The sequence below is a fragment of the Pleurodeles waltl genome, unplaced genomic scaffold (assembly GCF_031143425.1).
Source record: "Pleurodeles waltl isolate 20211129_DDA unplaced genomic scaffold, aPleWal1.hap1.20221129 scaffold_412, whole genome shotgun sequence".
In the NCBI taxonomy this organism is placed as follows: domain Eukaryota; kingdom Metazoa; phylum Chordata; class Amphibia; order Caudata; family Salamandridae; genus Pleurodeles; species Pleurodeles waltl.
The window spans coordinates 31446-48189 of NW_027150120.1; the positions used below are offsets into that span (position 1 = coordinate 31446).

Below are 16744 nucleotides of genomic sequence, written 5' to 3' on the forward strand. Positions count from 1 at the left end.
GGGACCTTTCGCATGTGAGGTGCGCATGATAACCACTACACTACACAAACAGACACACTTGCCGGCTTGCTTCATGTGGCTATGCATTGTACTGGAACCACCACACTATGGACACAGACACACCTGCTTGCTTTATGTGGCTATGCATTGGACTGGGATGCAAGGATGAGGGCCAATGTTCATGACGCTCAAAGCTGAGCCTTCCGGAACACGATCTCTTCCCTTGGAAGAAAGGAACTGGGATCACTTTCATTCCAAGAGGTGATTTCAGAACTGGACCCGAAATTACCATGGAGAAGCACTGTGCATTTAATGTTCCTACGAGCACTGCTGCTCCAGCACAGAAAAGCAGTTGCAAAGAAATCTCGCATACCTTCATGATGCTGAACCGTCTCGACGCCAGTATAAAGCATGTATTGCATTGCAACATGACATCTTACAAGAGTGAAAAGCAGAAATACTCCTGTTTAAAACACAGACTGAACCTATAAAGGTAGGGGTTTGTCTGGGATTTGAACCGAGGTCCTCTCACACCCGAAGCGAGAATCATACCCCTATACCAACTAGACTGCCGCTGCATAGTCATTTGAAACATCTTCTGAAGCGTCTTTCAGAAAAGCAGGGCCATTTGGAGGCTCTCTCTCTCTAAGCGTGCCATAGCAATTGATGTTTTCTGTCAAGGATTTTTTGTTTGTCTCTAGCAAGGCAAGAGGTAGTCAAAATGCCCTGTGCCAGTGAGCTGAACTAGGGCACTGATGTGAAAAGCAGACCCTTTCTGGTAGTTGTAACCCGCTGCAAGTCATGGACCCTTGCACCTTAGACTTCCCAACCAGAAGCACTGAAGGGCCTACTAGCTCTTGAGCCAGAGGAGCATGCCTCTTGGATTCAAACACACTTGCTCGATCAGCGCTCGATCAGGCGAGATTTATATTAGTGGCTCATAGGCCTGAAACACTCACCTGGGAGACGCAGGGTGGCTGATTTCCCGGAATGGCCCTTGATGGGGAAATCACCTCCTTTCCCCCGCCTCATTTCAGAATTGTGTGCTAGTCGCAAGACAGTGTTCAGGGGTTCATGGGTACTGCCTACTCCCAGCTGCCTCTCTGTCTTCTTCATGTAAATTGCAAGTCACGAGGAGGCACCATTGCCAATATGCTCCGCCCACCTAACCAAGAAACCTAGTTTGAGCTTGTCTGCCTGTGTTGTTGCAGGGGCAGTGTCTTCTTTGCCCAAAAGGTGGCAGGAGAGCCTCACTTCAAACGATAGAATCAACTGCTTAAGTGGAAAGCAGCATGGTAGTTACTGTCATAAAGTGCAGCTCTAACAGAAGGTGTGCCTGAGACGCCCCTTCCTGTAATACACAGAATTTTGATTGAGGGCCCAGCCGATGGGTTGGTGGATTTCTACTCACATGCCACAGCAGCTTCCAAAGATAGTGGTGTGAGGAGCTGGCTCTGCAAGCAGAGCAAGATTTAAGGGAAGAAAATACACCTGTCAGAAGTGGGATTTGAACCCACGCCTCCATGAAGAGACCAGAAGGCTCAGCTTCACTGAAGATCAAGCTCTCTTGAGTCTGGCGCCTTAGACCACTCGGCCATCCTGACAGCCAAAACAGTGTGCAGGTCGGACTCTTCAGTCTGCACTTGTTGATTTTGCCGCTTGCAATGTTCCTATCAAAGTCACAGCTTTAAAGGCCCCACAATATAACATGGCCAAGAAAAAAAAAAAAAAACAGAACAAGAAACAATGCACATGCACGACCACCGAGGGATGCAGACAACTTTTTAGCGTCCTGCAATAGTAAAGCACGTTTTACACAGGTCACAAGTTTTTAAAGGTCATTTCTGTCTAAGTGTGCATTGAGAGAGACTGAGGTTTTAGGGAGCAAACACAAAAGCTGCTACTGCCAAGTGTTTCTGCCCGGTCTCAAACCGGGGACTTTTCGCGTGTGAGGCGAATGTGATAACCACTACACTACAGAAACAAGCTTGCTGATTTGACTGAAGGAGCACAGTTCCCCTCATATGTTTGCACGATTTCCTCTATACTTTATCAGCAGTTGCTCGGAATGCGAGGGGTAAGTGTGAAAATTGCAGCGGTGTCGGCCAGCATGCATACACTCAGACGTCCTGAAAAATCCCACAGCTGCGGGCAGAGACAGACAAATATCTGATGCCTAAATGCCAGGAAGGAGAGCCTGAGAAATCATCACACAGGGCGCACTGAGAGCAAGCAGGAAGGAAGCCAAGGTATTGTAATCCATTTTTCGCCTGAGGCAAAAAATATGTTTTGCGCAACAATGCTTCGAGTGGAATGAGAAATGTTGAGGGGTTGTGTATTTTGAGCAGGATTTGATTGTTTTCCGCTAAAATGGGCTCGTCCGGGATTTGAACCCGGGACCTCTCGCACCCTAAGCGAGAATCATACCCCTAGACCAACGAGCCTGGGCACAGAAATGCAACGGCTCCGACCCTGCTCGGAGGGTTGGTGACAGAGAGTGGGAGACTACATCCCAAAGCAAGAAACTGCACATGGTGCTCTCTTCTGCAGTACGACTAGAGTCATTTGCATGGTCTTCATCGAACATGACATAAAAAGCCTCTATTCTTTAGACATTTTGGCCCAGATTTACAAGAAAATGACTAAGCGCGACGCTGTGCCAAATTTGCAAGCCCCACGCGCCGTCATTTTCAAAATGCAGGAAAGCGCCGTATTTAGTAGAATACAGCGCACCCCTGTGCTTCCCCCTGCGCCAGCTCTAAATTAGCTGCTGAGCGCCAACGCAGCCGTTCTTGCACCATGGTACAAGGATGACTGCGTTGAGGGGGAAATTGTTTTTGTGCAGGAAGGGACACCTTCCTGCCCAAAAAAAAAATCTTCAATGGTGATTTGCTCTTACTTCTATGTGTGCTGCAGAATGCATCACACATAGAAAGAGCAAAAACAAGGAGAAATGAAAACATTTCTCCTCAGTGCGCCACTCTAACGACACCCCTGGGATGGCGTTGGATTTTGGCGCTGACGCAGATTTACGCCAACTCCTAAATCTGGAGCAGCATCAAAATGCTATGGTGTTGCTGTGGCACACTCCCAACAACACCCATTGCACGCCCCTTCCAGGGAACGCGCTGCGTGCTAAGGGGCCGTATTTACAAGGTGGTGTTAAGCCACAAAAAGTGGCTGAACGCCATCTTGTAAATACCGCGCAGTGCATAGTGCCACCGGGGCGTCACTAAAAGTGATGCTCCGGTGGCGATAGGGCCTTGTAAGTCTGGCACTTTATTTGCTCAAGGTGTGTGTTCTTGGTGAGGGCAGGAAAGCTATTTTCGCTCTCGTACCTTCCTTCCTTGGCTGGCTTGAATGCTGTAGGCTCAGGCTTCATTGCAAAGGTCAAACAGTGAGCAACTGACTGCCGTAAGCTGGCGCACCTCCTCTTGGTGAGCTGTGACAGATGCCCCAGGAGCGTAGTACCTCACGATGGTGAGGGATAGACACAGTCTCTTTTATCTCAGCTTGCCAGTCAGGAGAGGCAGGAAATGCAAATACTGTGAAAAAGCCCAGCGACTCGAACCAGGGACCTTTCGCATGTGAGGTGCGCATGTTAACCACTACACTACACAAACAGACACACTTGCCGGCTTGCTTCATGTGGCTATGCATTGTACTGGAACCACCTCACTATGGAAACAGACACACCTGCTTGCTTTATGTGGCTATGCATTGGACTGGGATGCAAGGATGAGGGCCAATGTTCATGACGCTCAAAGCTGAGCCTTCCGGAACACGATCTCTTCCCTTGGAAGAAAGGAACTGGGATCACTTTCATTCCAAGAGGTGATTTCAGAACTGGACCCGAAATTACCATGGAGAAGCACTGTGCATTTAATGTTCCTACGAGCACTGCTGCTCCAGCACAGAAAAGCAGTTGCAAAGAAATCTCGCATACCTTCATGATGCTGAACCGTCTCGACGCCAGTATAAAGCATGTATTGCATTGCAACATGACATCTTACAAGAGTGAAAAGCAGAAATACTCCTGTTTAAAACACAGACTGAACCTATAAAGGTAGGGGTTTGTCTGGGATTTGAACCGAGGTCCTCTCACACCCGAAGCGAGAATCATACCCTTTTACCAACTAGACTGCCGCTGCATAGTCATTTGAAACATCTTCTGAAGCGTCTTTCAGAAAAGCAGGGCCATTTGGAGGCTCTCTCTCTCTAAGCGTGCCATAGCAATTGATGTTTTCTGTCAAGGATTTTTTGTTTGTCTCTAGCAAGGCAAGAGGTAGTCAAAATGCCCTGTGCCAGTGAGCTGAACTAGGGCACTGATGTGAAAAACAGACCCTTTCTGTTAGTTGTAACCCGCTGCAAGTCATGGACCCTTGCACCTTAGACTTCCCAACCAGAAGCACTGAAGGGCCTGCTAGCTCTTGAGCCAGAGGAGCATGCCTCTTGGATTCAAGCACACTTGCTCGATCAGGCGAGATTTATATTAGTGGCTCATAGGCCTGAAACACTCACCTGGGAGACGCAGGGTGGCTGATTTCCCGGAATGGCCCTTGATGGGGAAATCACCTCCTTTCCCCCGCCTCATTTCAGAATTGTGTGCTAGTCGCATGACAGTGTTCAGGGGTTCATGGGTACTGCCTACTCCCAGCTGCCTCTCTGTCTTCTTCATGTAAATTGCAAGTCACGAGGAGGCACCATTGCCAATATGCTCCGCCCACCTAACCAAGAAACCTAGTTTGAGCTTGTCTGCCTGTGTTGTTGCAGGGGCAGTATCTTCTTTGCCCAAAAGGTGGCAGGAGAGCCTCACTTCAAACGATAGAATCAACTGCTTAAGTAGAAAGCAGCATGGTAGTTACTGTCATAAAGTGCAGCTCTAACAGAAGGTGTGCCTGAGACGCCCCTTCCAGTAATACACAGAATTTTGATTGAGGGCCCAGCCGATGGGTTGGTGGATTTCTACTCACATGCCACAGCAGCTTCCAAAGATAGTGGTGTGAGGAGCTGGCTCTGCAAGCAGAGCAAGATTTAAGGGAAGAAAATACACATGTCAGAAGTGGGATTTGAACCCACGCCTCCATGAAGAGACCAGAAGGCTCAGCTTCACTGAAGATCAAGCTCTCTTGAGTCTGGCGCCTTAGACCACTCGACCATCCTGACAGCCAAAACAGTGTGCAGGTCGGACTCTTCAGTCTGCACTTGTTGATTTTGCCACTTGCAATGTTCCTATCAAAGTCACAGCTTTAAAGGCCCCACAATATAACATGGCCAAGAAAAAAAAAAAAACAGAACAAGAAACAATGCACAAGCACGACCACCGAGGGATACAGATAACTTTTTAGCGTCCTGCAATAGTAAAGCACGTTTTACACAGGTCACAAGTTTTTAAAGGTCATTTCTGTCTAAGTGTGCATTGAGAGAGACTGAGGTTTTAGGGAGCAAACACAAAAGCTGCTGCTTCCAAGTGTTTCTGCCCAGTCTCGAACCGGGGACCGTTCGCGTGTGAGGCGAACGTGATAACCACTACACTACAGAAACAAGCTTGCTGGTTTGACTGAAGGAGCACAGTTCCCCTCATATGTTTGCACGATTTCCTCTATACTTTATCAGCAGTTGCTCGGAATGCGAGGGGTAAGTGTGAAAATTGCAGCGGTGTCAGCCAGCATGCATACACTCATACGTCCTGAAAAATCCCACAGCTGCGGGCAGAGACAGACAAATATCTGATGCCTAAATGCCAGGAAGGAGAGCCTGTGAAATCATCACACAGGGCGCACTGAGAGCAAGCAGGAAGGAAGCCAAGGCATTGTAATCCATTTTTCGCCTGAGGCAAAAAATATGTTTTGCGCAACAATGCTTCGAGTGGAATGAGAAATGTTGAGGGGTTGTGTATTTTGAGCAGGATTTGATTGTTTTCCGCTAAAATGGGCTCGTCTGGGATTTGAACCCGGGACCTCTCACACCCTAAGCGAGAATCATACCCCTAGACCAACGAGCCTGGGCACAGAAATGCAACGGCTCCGACCCTGCTCGGAGGTTTGGTGACAGAGAGTGGGAGACTTCTTCCCAAAGCAAGAAACTGCACATGGTGCTCTCTTCTGCAGTACGACTAGAGTCATTTGCATGGTCTTCATCGAACATGACATAAAAAGCCTCTATCCTTTAGACATTTTGGCCCAGATTTACAAGAAAATGACTAAGCGCGACGCTGTTCCAAATTTGCAAGCCCCACGCGCCGCCATTTTCAAAATGCAGGGAAGCGCCATATTTAGTAGAATACAGCGCACCCCTGTGCTTCCCCCTGCGCCAGCTCTAAATTAGCTGCTGAGCGCCAATGCAGCCGTTCTTGCACCATGGTACAAGGATGACTGCGTTGAGGGGGAAAATGTTTTTGTGCAGGAAGGGACACCTTCCTGCCCAAAAACAAAATCTTCAATGGTGATTTGCTCTTACTTCTATGTGTGCTGCAGAATGCATCACACATAGAAAGAGCAAAAACAAGGAGAAATGAAAACATTTCTTCTCAGTGCGCCACTCTAACGACACCCCTGGGATGGCGTTGGATTTTGGCGCTGACGCAGATTTACGCCAACTCCTAAATCTGGAGCAGCATCAAAATGCTATGGTGTTGCTGTGGCACACTCCCAACAACACCCATTGCACGCCCCTTCCAGGGAACGCGCTGCGTGCTAAGGGGCCGTATTTACAAGGTGGTGTTAAGCCACAAAAAGTGGCTGAACGCCATCTTGTAAATACCGCGCAGTGCATAGTGCCACCGGGGCGTCACTAAAAGTGATGCTCCGGTGGCGATAGGGCCTTGTAAGTCTGGCACTTTATTTGCTCAAGGTGTGTGTTCTTGGTGAGGGCAGGAAAGCTATTTTCGCTCTCGTACCTTCCTTCCTTGGCTGGCTTGAATGCTGTAGGCTCAGGCTTCATTGCAAAGGTCAAACAGTGAGCAACTGACTGCCGTAAGCTGGCGCAACTCCTCTTGGTGAGCTGTGACAGATGCCCCACGAGCGTAGTACCTCACGATGGTGAGGGATAGACACAGTCTCTTTTATCTCAGCTTGCCTGTCAGGTGAGGCAGGAAATGCAAATACTGTGAAAAAGCCCAGCGACTCGAACCAGGGACCTTTCGCATGTGAGGTGCGCATGATAACCACTACACTACACAAACAGACACACTTGCCGGCTTCCTTCATGTGGCTATGCATTGTACTGGAACCACCACACTATGGAAACAGACACACCTGCTTGCTTTATGTGGCTATGCATTGGACTGGGATGCAAGGATGAGGGCCAATGTTCATGACGCTCAAAGCTGAGCCTTCCGGAACACGATCTCTTCCCTTGGAAGAAAGGAACTGGGATCACTTTCATTCCAAGAGGTGATTTCAGAACTGGACCCGAAATTACCATGGAGAAGCACTGTGCATTTAATGTTCCTACGAGCACTGCTGCTCCAGCACAGAAAAGCAGTTGCAAAGAAATCTCGCATACCTTCATGATGCTGAACCGTCTCGACGCCAGTATAAAGCATGTATTGCATTGCAACATGACATCTTACAAGAGTGAAAAGCAGAAATACTCCTGTTTAAAACACAGACTGAACCTATAAAGGTAGGGGTTTGTCTGGGATTTGAACCGAGGTCCTCTCACACCCGAAGCGAGAATCATACCCTTTTACCAACTAGACTGCCGCTGCATAGTCATTTGAAACATCTTCTGAAGCGTCTTTCAGAAAAGCAGGGCCATTTGGAGGCTCTCTCTCTCTAAGCGTGCCATAGCAATTGATGTTTTCTGTCAAGGATTTTTTGTTTGTCTCTAGCAAGGCAAGAGGTAGTCAAAATGCCCTGTGCCAGTGAGCTGAACTAGGGCACTGATGTGAAAAACAGACCCTTTCTGTTAGTTGTAACCCGCTGCAAGTCATGGACCCTTGCACCTTAGACTTCCCAACCAGAAGCACTGAAGGGCCTGCTAGCTCTTGAGCCAGAGGAGCATGCCTCTTGGATTCAAGCACACTTGCTCGATCAGGCGAGATTTATATTAGTGGCTCATAGGCCTGAAACACTCACCTGGGAGACGCAGGGTGGCTGATTTCCCGGAATGGCCCTTGATGGGGAAATCACCTCCTTTCCCCCGCCTCATTTCAGAATTGTGTGCTAGTCGCATGACAGTGTTCAGGGGTTCATGGGTACTGCCTACTCCCAGCTGCCTCTCTGTCTTCTTCATGTAAATTGCAAGTCACGAGGAGGCACCATTGCCAATATGCTCCGCCCACCTAACCAAGAAACCTAGTTTGAGCTTGTCTGCCTGTGTTGTTGCAGGGGCAGTATCTTCTTTGCCCAAAAGGTGGCAGGAGAGCCTCACTTCAAACGATAGAATCAACTGCTTAAGTAGAAAGCAGCATGGTAGTTACTGTCATAAAGTGCAGCTCTAACAGAAGGTGTGCCTGAGACGCCCCTTCCAGTAATACACAGAATTTTGATTGAGGGCCCAGCCGATGGGTTGGTGGATTTCTACTCACATGCCACAGCAGCTTCCAAAGATAGTGGTGTGAGGAGCTGGCTCTGCAAGCAGAGCAAGATTTAAGGGAAGAAAATACACATGTCAGAAGTGGGATTTGAACCCACGCCTCCATGAAGAGACCAGAAGGCTCAGCTTCACTGAAGATCAAGCTCTCTTGAGTCTGGCGCCTTAGACCACTCGACCATCCTGACAGCCAAAACAGTGTGCAGGTCGGACTCTTCAGTCTGCACTTGTTGATTTTGCCACTTGCAATGTTCCTATCAAAGTCACAGCTTTAAAGGCCCCACAATATAACATGGCCAAGAAAAAAAAAAAAACAGAACAAGAAACAATGCACAAGCACGACCACCGAGGGATACAGATAACTTTTTAGCGTCCTGCAATAGTAAAGCACGTTTTACACAGGTCACAAGTTTTTAAAGGTCATTTCTGTCTAAGTGTGCATTGAGAGAGACTGAGGTTTTAGGGAGCAAACACAAAAGCTGCTGCTTCCAAGTGTTTCTGCCCAGTCTCGAACCGGGGACCGTTCGCGTGTGAGGCGAACGTGATAACCACTACACTACAGAAACAAGCTTGCTGGTTTGACTGAAGGAGCACAGTTCCCCTCATATGTTTGCACGATTTCCTCTATACTTTATCAGCAGTTGCTCGGAATGCGAGGGGTAAGTGTGAAAATTGCAGCGGTGTCAGCCAGCATGCATACACTCATACGTCCTGAAAAATCCCACAGCTGCGGGAAGAGACAGACAAATATCTGATGCCTAAATGCCAGGAAGGAGAGCCTGTGAAATCATCACACAGGGCGCACTGAGAGCAAGCAGGAAGGAAGCCAAGGCATTGTAATCCATTTTTCGCCTGAGGCAAAAAATATGTTTTGCGCAACAATGCTTCGAGTGGAATGAGAAATGTTGAGGGGTTGTGTATTTTGAGCAGGATTTGATTGTTTTCCGCTAAAATGGGCTCGTCTGGGATTTGAACCCGGGACCTCTCACACCCTAAGCGAGAATCATACCCCTAGACCAACGAGCCTGGGCACAGAAATGCAACGGCTCCGACCCTGCTCGGAGGTTTGGTGACAGAGAGTGGGAGACTTCTTCCCAAAGCAAGAAACTGCACATGGTGCTCTCTTCTGCAGTACGACTAGAGTCATTTGCATGGTCTTCATCGAACATGACATAAAAAGCCTCTATCCTTTAGACATTTTGGCCCAGATTTACAAGAAAATGACTAAGCGCGACGCTGTTCCAAATTTGCAAGCCCCACGCGCCGCCATTTTCAAAATGCAGGGAAGCGCCATATTTAGTAGAATACAGCGCACCCCTGTGCTTCCCCCTGTGCCAGCTCTAAATTAGCTGCTGAGCGCCAATGCAGCCGTTCTTGCACCATGGTACAAGGATGACTGCGTTGAGGGGGAAAATGTTTTTGTGCAGGAAGGGACACCTTCCTGCCCAAAAACAAAATCTTCAATGGTGATTTGCTCTTACTTCTATGTGTGCTGCAGAATGCATCACACATAGAAAGAGCAAAAACAAGGAGAAATGAAAACATTTCTTCTCAGTGCGCCACTCTAACGACACCCCTGGGATGGCGTTGGATTTTGGCGCTGACGCAGATTTACGCCAACTCCTAAATCTGGAGCAGCATCAAAATGCTATGGTGTTGCTGTGGCACACTCCCAACAACACCCATTGCACGCCCCTTCCAGGGAACGCGCTGCGTGCTAAGGGGCCGTATTTACAAGGTGGTGTTAAGCCACAAAAAGTGGCTGAACGCCATCTTGTAAATACCGCGCAGTGCATAGTGCCACCGGGGCGTCACTAAAAGTGATGCTCCGGTGGCGATAGGGCCTTGTAAGTCTGGCACTTTATTTGCTCAAGGTGTGTGTTCTTGGTGAGGGCAGGAAAGCTATTTTCGCTCTCGTACCTTCCTTCCTTGGCTGGCTTGAATGCTGTAGGCTCAGGCTTCATTGCAAAGGTCAAACAGTGAGCAACTGACTGCCGTAAGCTGGCGCAACTCCTCTTGGTGAGCTGTGACAGATGCCCCACGAGCGTAGTACCTCACGATGGTGAGGGATAGACACAGTCTCTTTTATCTCAGCTTGCCTGTCAGGTGAGGCAGGAAATGCAAATACTGTGAAAAAGCCCAGCGACTCGAACCAGGGACCTTTCGCATGTGAGGTGCGCATGATAACCACTACACTACACAAACAGACACACTTGCCGGCTTCCTTCATGTGGCTATGCATTGTACTGGAACCACCACACTATGGAAACAGACACACCTGCTTGCTTTATGTGGCTATGCATTGGACTGGGATGCAAGGATGAGGGCCAATGTTCATGACGCTCAAAGCTGAGCCTTCCGGAACACGATCTCTTCCCTTGGAAGAAAGGAACTGGGATCACTTTCATTCCAAGAGGTGATTTCAGAACTGGACCCGAAATTACCATGGAGAAGCACTGTGCATTTAATGTTCCTACGAGCACTGCTGCTCCAGCACAGAAAAGCAGTTGCAAAGAAATCTCGCATACCTTCATGATGCTGAACCGTCTCGACGCCAGTATAAAGCATGTATTGCATTGCAACATGACATCTTACAAGAGTGAAAAGCAGAAATACTCCTGTTTAAAACACAGACTGAACCTATAAAGGTAGGGGTTTGTCTGGGATTTGAACCGAGGTCCTCTCACACCCGAAGCGAGAATCATACCCTTTTACCAACTAGACTGCCGCTGCATAGTCATTTGAAACATCTTCTGAAGCGTCTTTCAGAAAAGCAGGGCCATTTGGAGGCTCTCTCTCTCTAAGCGTGCCATAGCAATTGATGTTTTCTGTCAAGGATTTTTTGTTTGTCTCTAGCAAGGCAAGAGGTAGTCAAAATGCCCTGTGCCAGTGAGCTGAACTAGGGCACTGATGTGAAAAGCAGACCCTTTCTGTTAGTTGTAACCCGCTGCAAGTCATGGACCCTTGCACCTTAGACTTCCCAACCAGAAGCACTGAAGGGCCTGCTAGCTCTTGAGCCAGAGGAGAATGCCTCTTGGATTCAAGCACACTTGCTCGATCAGCGCTCGATCAGGCGAGATTTATATTAGTGGCTCATAGGCCTGAAACACTCACCTGGGAGACACAGGGTGACTGATTTCCCGGAATGGCCCTTGATGGGGAAATCACCTCCTTTCCCCCGCCTCATTTCAGAATTGTGTGCTAGTCGCAAGACAGTGTTCAGGGGTTCATGGGTACTGCCTACTCCCAGCTGCCTCTCTGTCTTCTTCATGTAAATTGCAAGTCACGAGGAGGCACCATTGCCAATATGCTCCGCCCACCTAACCAAGAATCCTAGTTTTAGCTTGTCTGCCTGTGTTGTTGCAGGGGCAGTGTCTTCTTTGCCCAAAAGGTGGCAGGAGAGCCTCACTTCAAACGATAGAATCAACTGCTTAAGTAGAAAGCAGCATGGTAGTTACTGTCATAAAGTGCAGCTCTAACAGAAGGTGTGCCTGAGACGCCCCTTCCAGTAATACACAGAATTTTGATTGAGGGCCCAGCCGATGGGTTGGTGGATTTCTACTCACATGCCACAGCAGCTTCCAAAGATAGTGGTGTGAGGAGCTGGCTCTGCAAGCAGAGCAAGATTTAAGGGAAGAAAATACACCTGTTAGAAGTGGGATTTGAACCCACGCCTCCATGAAGAGACCAGAAGGCTCAGCTTCACTGAAGATCAAGCTCTTTTGAGTCTGGCGCCTTAGACCACTCGGCCATCCTGACAGCCAAAACAGTGTGCAGGTCGGACTCTTCAGTCTGCACTTGTTGATTTTGCCGCTTGCAATGTTCCTATCAAAGTCACAGCTTTAAAGGCCCCACAATATAACATGGCCAAGAAAAAAAAAAAAAAACAGAACAAGAAACAATGCACATGCACGACCACCGAGGGATGCAGATAACTTTTTAGCGTCCTGCAATAGTAAAGCACGTTTTACACAGGTCACAAGTTTTTAAAGGTCATTTCTGTCTAAGTGTGCATTGAGAGAGACTGAGGTTTTAGGGAGCAAACACAAAAGCTGCTGCTTCCAAGTGTTTCTGCCCGGTCTCGAACCGGGGACCTTTCGCGTGTGAGGCGAACGTGATAACCACTACACTACATAAACAAGCTTGCTGGTTTGACTGAAGGAGCACAGTTCCCCTCATATGTTTGCACGATTTCCTCTATACTTTATCAGCAGTTGCTCGGAATGCGAGGGGTAAGTGTGAAAATTGCAGCGGTGTCAGCCAGCATGCATACACTCAGACGTCCTGAAAAATCCCACAGCTGCGGGCAGAGACAGACAAATATCTGATGCCTAAATGCCAGGAAGGAGAGCCTGTGAAATCATCACACAGGGCGCACTGAGAGCAAGCATGAAGGAAGCCAAGGCATTGTAATCCATTTTTCGCCTGAGGCAAAAAATATGTTTTGCGCAACAATGCTTCGAGTGGAATGAGAAATGTTGAGGGGTTGTGTATTTTGAGCAGGATTTGATTGTTTTCCGCTAAAATGGGCTCGTCTGGGATTTGAACCCGGGACCTCTCGCACCCTAAGCGAGAATCATACCCCTAGACCAACGAGCCTGGGCACAGAAATGCAACGGCTCCGACCCTGCTCGGAGGTTTGGTGACAGAGAGTGGGAGACTACATCCCAAAGCAAGAAACTGCACATGGTGCTCTCTTCTGCAGTACGACTAGAGTCATTTGCATGGTCTTCATCGAACATGACATAAAAAGCCTCTATCCTTTAGACATTTTGGCCCAGATTTACAAGAAAATGACTAAGCGCGACGCTGTGCCAAATTTGCAAGCCCCACGCGCCGTCATTTTCAAAATGCAGGAAAGCGCCGTATTTAGTAGAATACAGCGCACCCCTGTGCTTCCCCCTGCGCCAGCTCTAAATTAGCTGCTGAGCGCCAACGCAGCCGTTCTTGCACCACGGTACAAGGATGACTGCGTTGAGGGGGAAATTGTTTTTGTGCAGGAAGGGACACCTTCCTGCCCAAAAAAAAAATCTTCAATGGTGATTTGCTCTTACTTCTATGTGTGCTGCAGAATGCATCACACATAGAAAGAGCAAAAACAAGGAGAAATGAAAACATTTCTCCTCAGTGCGCCACTCTAACGACACCCCTGGGATGGCGTTGGATTTTGGCGCTGACGCAGATTTACGCCAACTCCTAAATCTGGAGCAGCATCAAAATGCTATGGTGTTGCTGTGGCACACTCCCAACAACACCCATTGCACGCCCCTTCCAGGGAACGCGCTGCGTGCTAAGGGGCCGTATTTACAAGGTGGTGTTAAGCCACAAAAAGTGGCTGAACGCCATCTTGTAAATACCGCGCAGTGCATAGTGCCACCGGGGCGTCACTAAAAGTGATGCTCAGGTGGCGATAGGGCCTTGTAAGTCTGGCACTTTATTTGCTCAAGGTGTGTGTTCTTGGTGAGGGCAGGAAAGCTATTTTCGCTCTCGTACCTTCCTTCCTTGGCTGGCTTGAATGCTGTAGGCTCAGGCTTCATTGCAAAGGTCAAACAGTGAGCAACTGACTGCCGTAAGCTGGCGCACCTCCTCTTGGTGAGCTGTGACAGATGCCCCAGGAGCGTAGTACCTCACGATGGTGAGGGATAGACACAGTCTCTTTTATCTCAGCTTGCCTGTCAGGGGAGGCAGGAAATGCAAATACTGTGAAAAAGCCCAGCGACTCGAACCAGGGACCTTTCGCATGTGAGGTGCGCATGATAACCACTACACTACACAAACAGACACACTTGCCGGCTTGCTTCATGTGGCTATGCATTGTACTGGAACCACCTCACTATGGAAACAGACACACCTGCTTGCTTTATGTGGCTATGCATTGGACTGGGATGCAAGGATGAGGGCCAATGTTCATGACGCTCAAAGCTGAGCCTTCCGGAACACGATCTCTTCCCTTGGAAGAAAGGAACTGGGATCACTTTCATTCCAAGAGGTGATTTCAGAACTGGACCCGAAATTACCATGGAGAAGCACTGTGCATTTAATGTTCCTACGAGCACTGCTGCTCCAGCACAGAAAAGCAGTTGCAAAGAAATCTCGCATACCTTCATGATGCTGAACCGTCTCGACGCCAGTATAAAGCATGTATTGCATTGCAACATGACATCTTACAAGAGTGAAAAGCAGAAATACTCCTGTTTAAAACACAGACTGAACCTATAAAGGTAGGGGTTTGTCTGGGATTTGAACCGAGGTCCTCTCACACCCGAAGCGAGAATCATACCCCTATACCAACTAGACTGCCGCCGCATAGTCATTTGAAACATCTTCTGAAGCGTCTTTCAGAAAAGCAGGGCCATTTGGAGGCTCTCTCTCTCTAAGCGTGCCATAGCAATTGATGTTTTCTGTCAAGGATTTTTTGTTTGTCTCTAGCAAGGCAAGAGGTAGTCAAAATGCCCTGTGCCAGTGAGCTGAACTAGGGCACTGATGTGAAAAGCAGACCCTTTCTGTTAGTTGTAACCCGCTGCAAGTCATGGACCCTTGCACCTTAGACTTCCCAACCAGAAGCACTGAAGGGCCTGCTAGCTCTTGAGCCAGAGGAGCATGCCTCTTGGATTCAAGCACACTTGCTCGATCAGCGCTCGATCAGGCGAGATTTATATTAGTGGCTCATAGGCCTGAAACACTCACCTGGGAGACGCAGGGTGGCTGATTTCCCGGAATGGCCCTTGATGGGGAAATCACCTCCTTTCCCCCGCCTCATTTCAGAATTGTGTGCTAGTCGCATGACAGTGTTCAGGGGTTCATGGGTACTGCCTACTCCCAGCTGCCTCTCTGTCTTCTTCATGTAAATTGCAAGTCACGAGGAGGCACCATTGCCAATATGCTCCGCCCACCTAACCAAGAAACCTAGTTTGAGCTTGTCTGCCTGTGTTGTTGCAGGGGCAGTATCTTCTTTGCCCAAAAGGTGGCAGGAGAGCCTCACTTCAAACGATAGAATCAACTGCTTAAGTAGAAAGCAGCATGGTAGTTACTGTCATAAAGTGCAGCTCTAACAGAAGGTGTGCCTGAGACGCCCCTTCCAGTAATACACAGAATTTTGATTGAGGGCCCAGCCGATGGGTTGGTGGATTTCTACTCACATGCCACAGCAGCTTCCAAAGATAGTGGTGTGAGGATCTGGCTCTGCAAGCAGAGCAAGATTTAAGGGAAGAAAATACACCTATCAGAAGTGGGATTTGAACCCACGCCTCCATGAAGAGACCAGAAGGCTCAACTTCACTGAAGATCAAGCTCTCTTGAGTCTGGCGCCTTAGACCACTCGGCCATCCTGACAGCCGAAACAGTGTGCAGGTCGGACTCTTCAGTCTGCACTTGTTGATTTTGCCGCTTGCAATGTTCCTATCAAAGTCACAGCTTTAAAGGCCCCACAATATAACATGGCCAAGAAAAAAAAAAAAAAACAGAACAAGAAACAATGCACATGCACGACCACCGAGGGATGCAGATAACTTTTTAGCGTCCTGCAATAGTAAAGAACGTTTTACACAGGTCACAAGTTTTTAAAGGTCATTTCTGTCTAAGTGCGCATTGAGAGAGACTGAGGTTTTAGGGAGCAAGCACAAAAGCTGCTGCTTCCAAGTGTTTCTGCCCGATCTCGAACCGGGGACCTTTCACGTGTGAGGCAAACGTGATAACCACTACACTACAGAAACAAGCTTGCTGGTTTGACTGAAGGAGCACAGTTCCCCTCATATGTTTGCACGATTTCCTCTATACTTTATCAGCAGTTGCTCGGAATGCGAGGGGTAAGTGTGAAAATTGCAGCGGTGTCAGCCAGCATGCATACACTCAGACGTCCTGAAAAATCCCACAGCTGCGGGCAGAGACAGACAAATATCTGATGCCTAAATGCCAGGAAGGAGAGCCTGTGAAATCATCACACAGGGCGCACTGAGAGCAAGCAGGAAGGAAGCCAAGGCATTGTAATCCATTTTTCGCCTGAGGCAAAAAATATGTTTTGCGCAACAATGCTTCGAGTGGAATGAGAAATGTTGAGGGGTTGTGTATTTTGAGCAGGATTTGATTGTTTTCCGCTAAAATGGGCTCGTCCGGGATTTGAACCTGGACCTCGCGCCCCCTAAGCGAGAATCATACCCCTGGACCAACGAGCCTCGGCACAGAAATGCAACGGCTCCGACCCTGCTCG

At 48.5% G+C, this 16744-nt stretch overlaps 5 non-coding genes across 5 annotated transcripts; all 5 read right to left on the bottom strand.

The window, feature by feature from the left end:
• Positions 1-2372: 2372 nt before the first annotated feature.
• On the bottom strand, positions 2373-2444 carry TRNAP-AGG (transfer RNA proline (anticodon AGG)). Its single transcript has one exon. It is a non-coding gene; the product is annotated as a tRNA-Pro (tRNA).
• Positions 2445-5471: 3027 nt separating this feature from the next.
• Positions 5472-5544, bottom strand: TRNAV-CAC (transfer RNA valine (anticodon CAC)). The gene has a single exon. It is a non-coding gene; the product is annotated as a tRNA-Val (tRNA).
• A 3487-nt stretch (positions 5545-9031) lies between these two features.
• TRNAV-CAC (transfer RNA valine (anticodon CAC)) lies at positions 9032-9104 on the bottom strand. Its single transcript has one exon. It is a non-coding gene; the product is annotated as a tRNA-Val (tRNA).
• Positions 9105-12604: 3500 nt separating this feature from the next.
• On the bottom strand, positions 12605-12677 carry TRNAV-CAC (transfer RNA valine (anticodon CAC)). Its single transcript has one exon. It is a non-coding gene; the product is annotated as a tRNA-Val (tRNA).
• A 388-nt stretch (positions 12678-13065) lies between these two features.
• TRNAP-AGG (transfer RNA proline (anticodon AGG)) lies at positions 13066-13137 on the bottom strand. The gene has a single exon. It is a non-coding gene; the product is annotated as a tRNA-Pro (tRNA).
• Positions 13138-16744: the final 3607 nt, after the last annotated feature.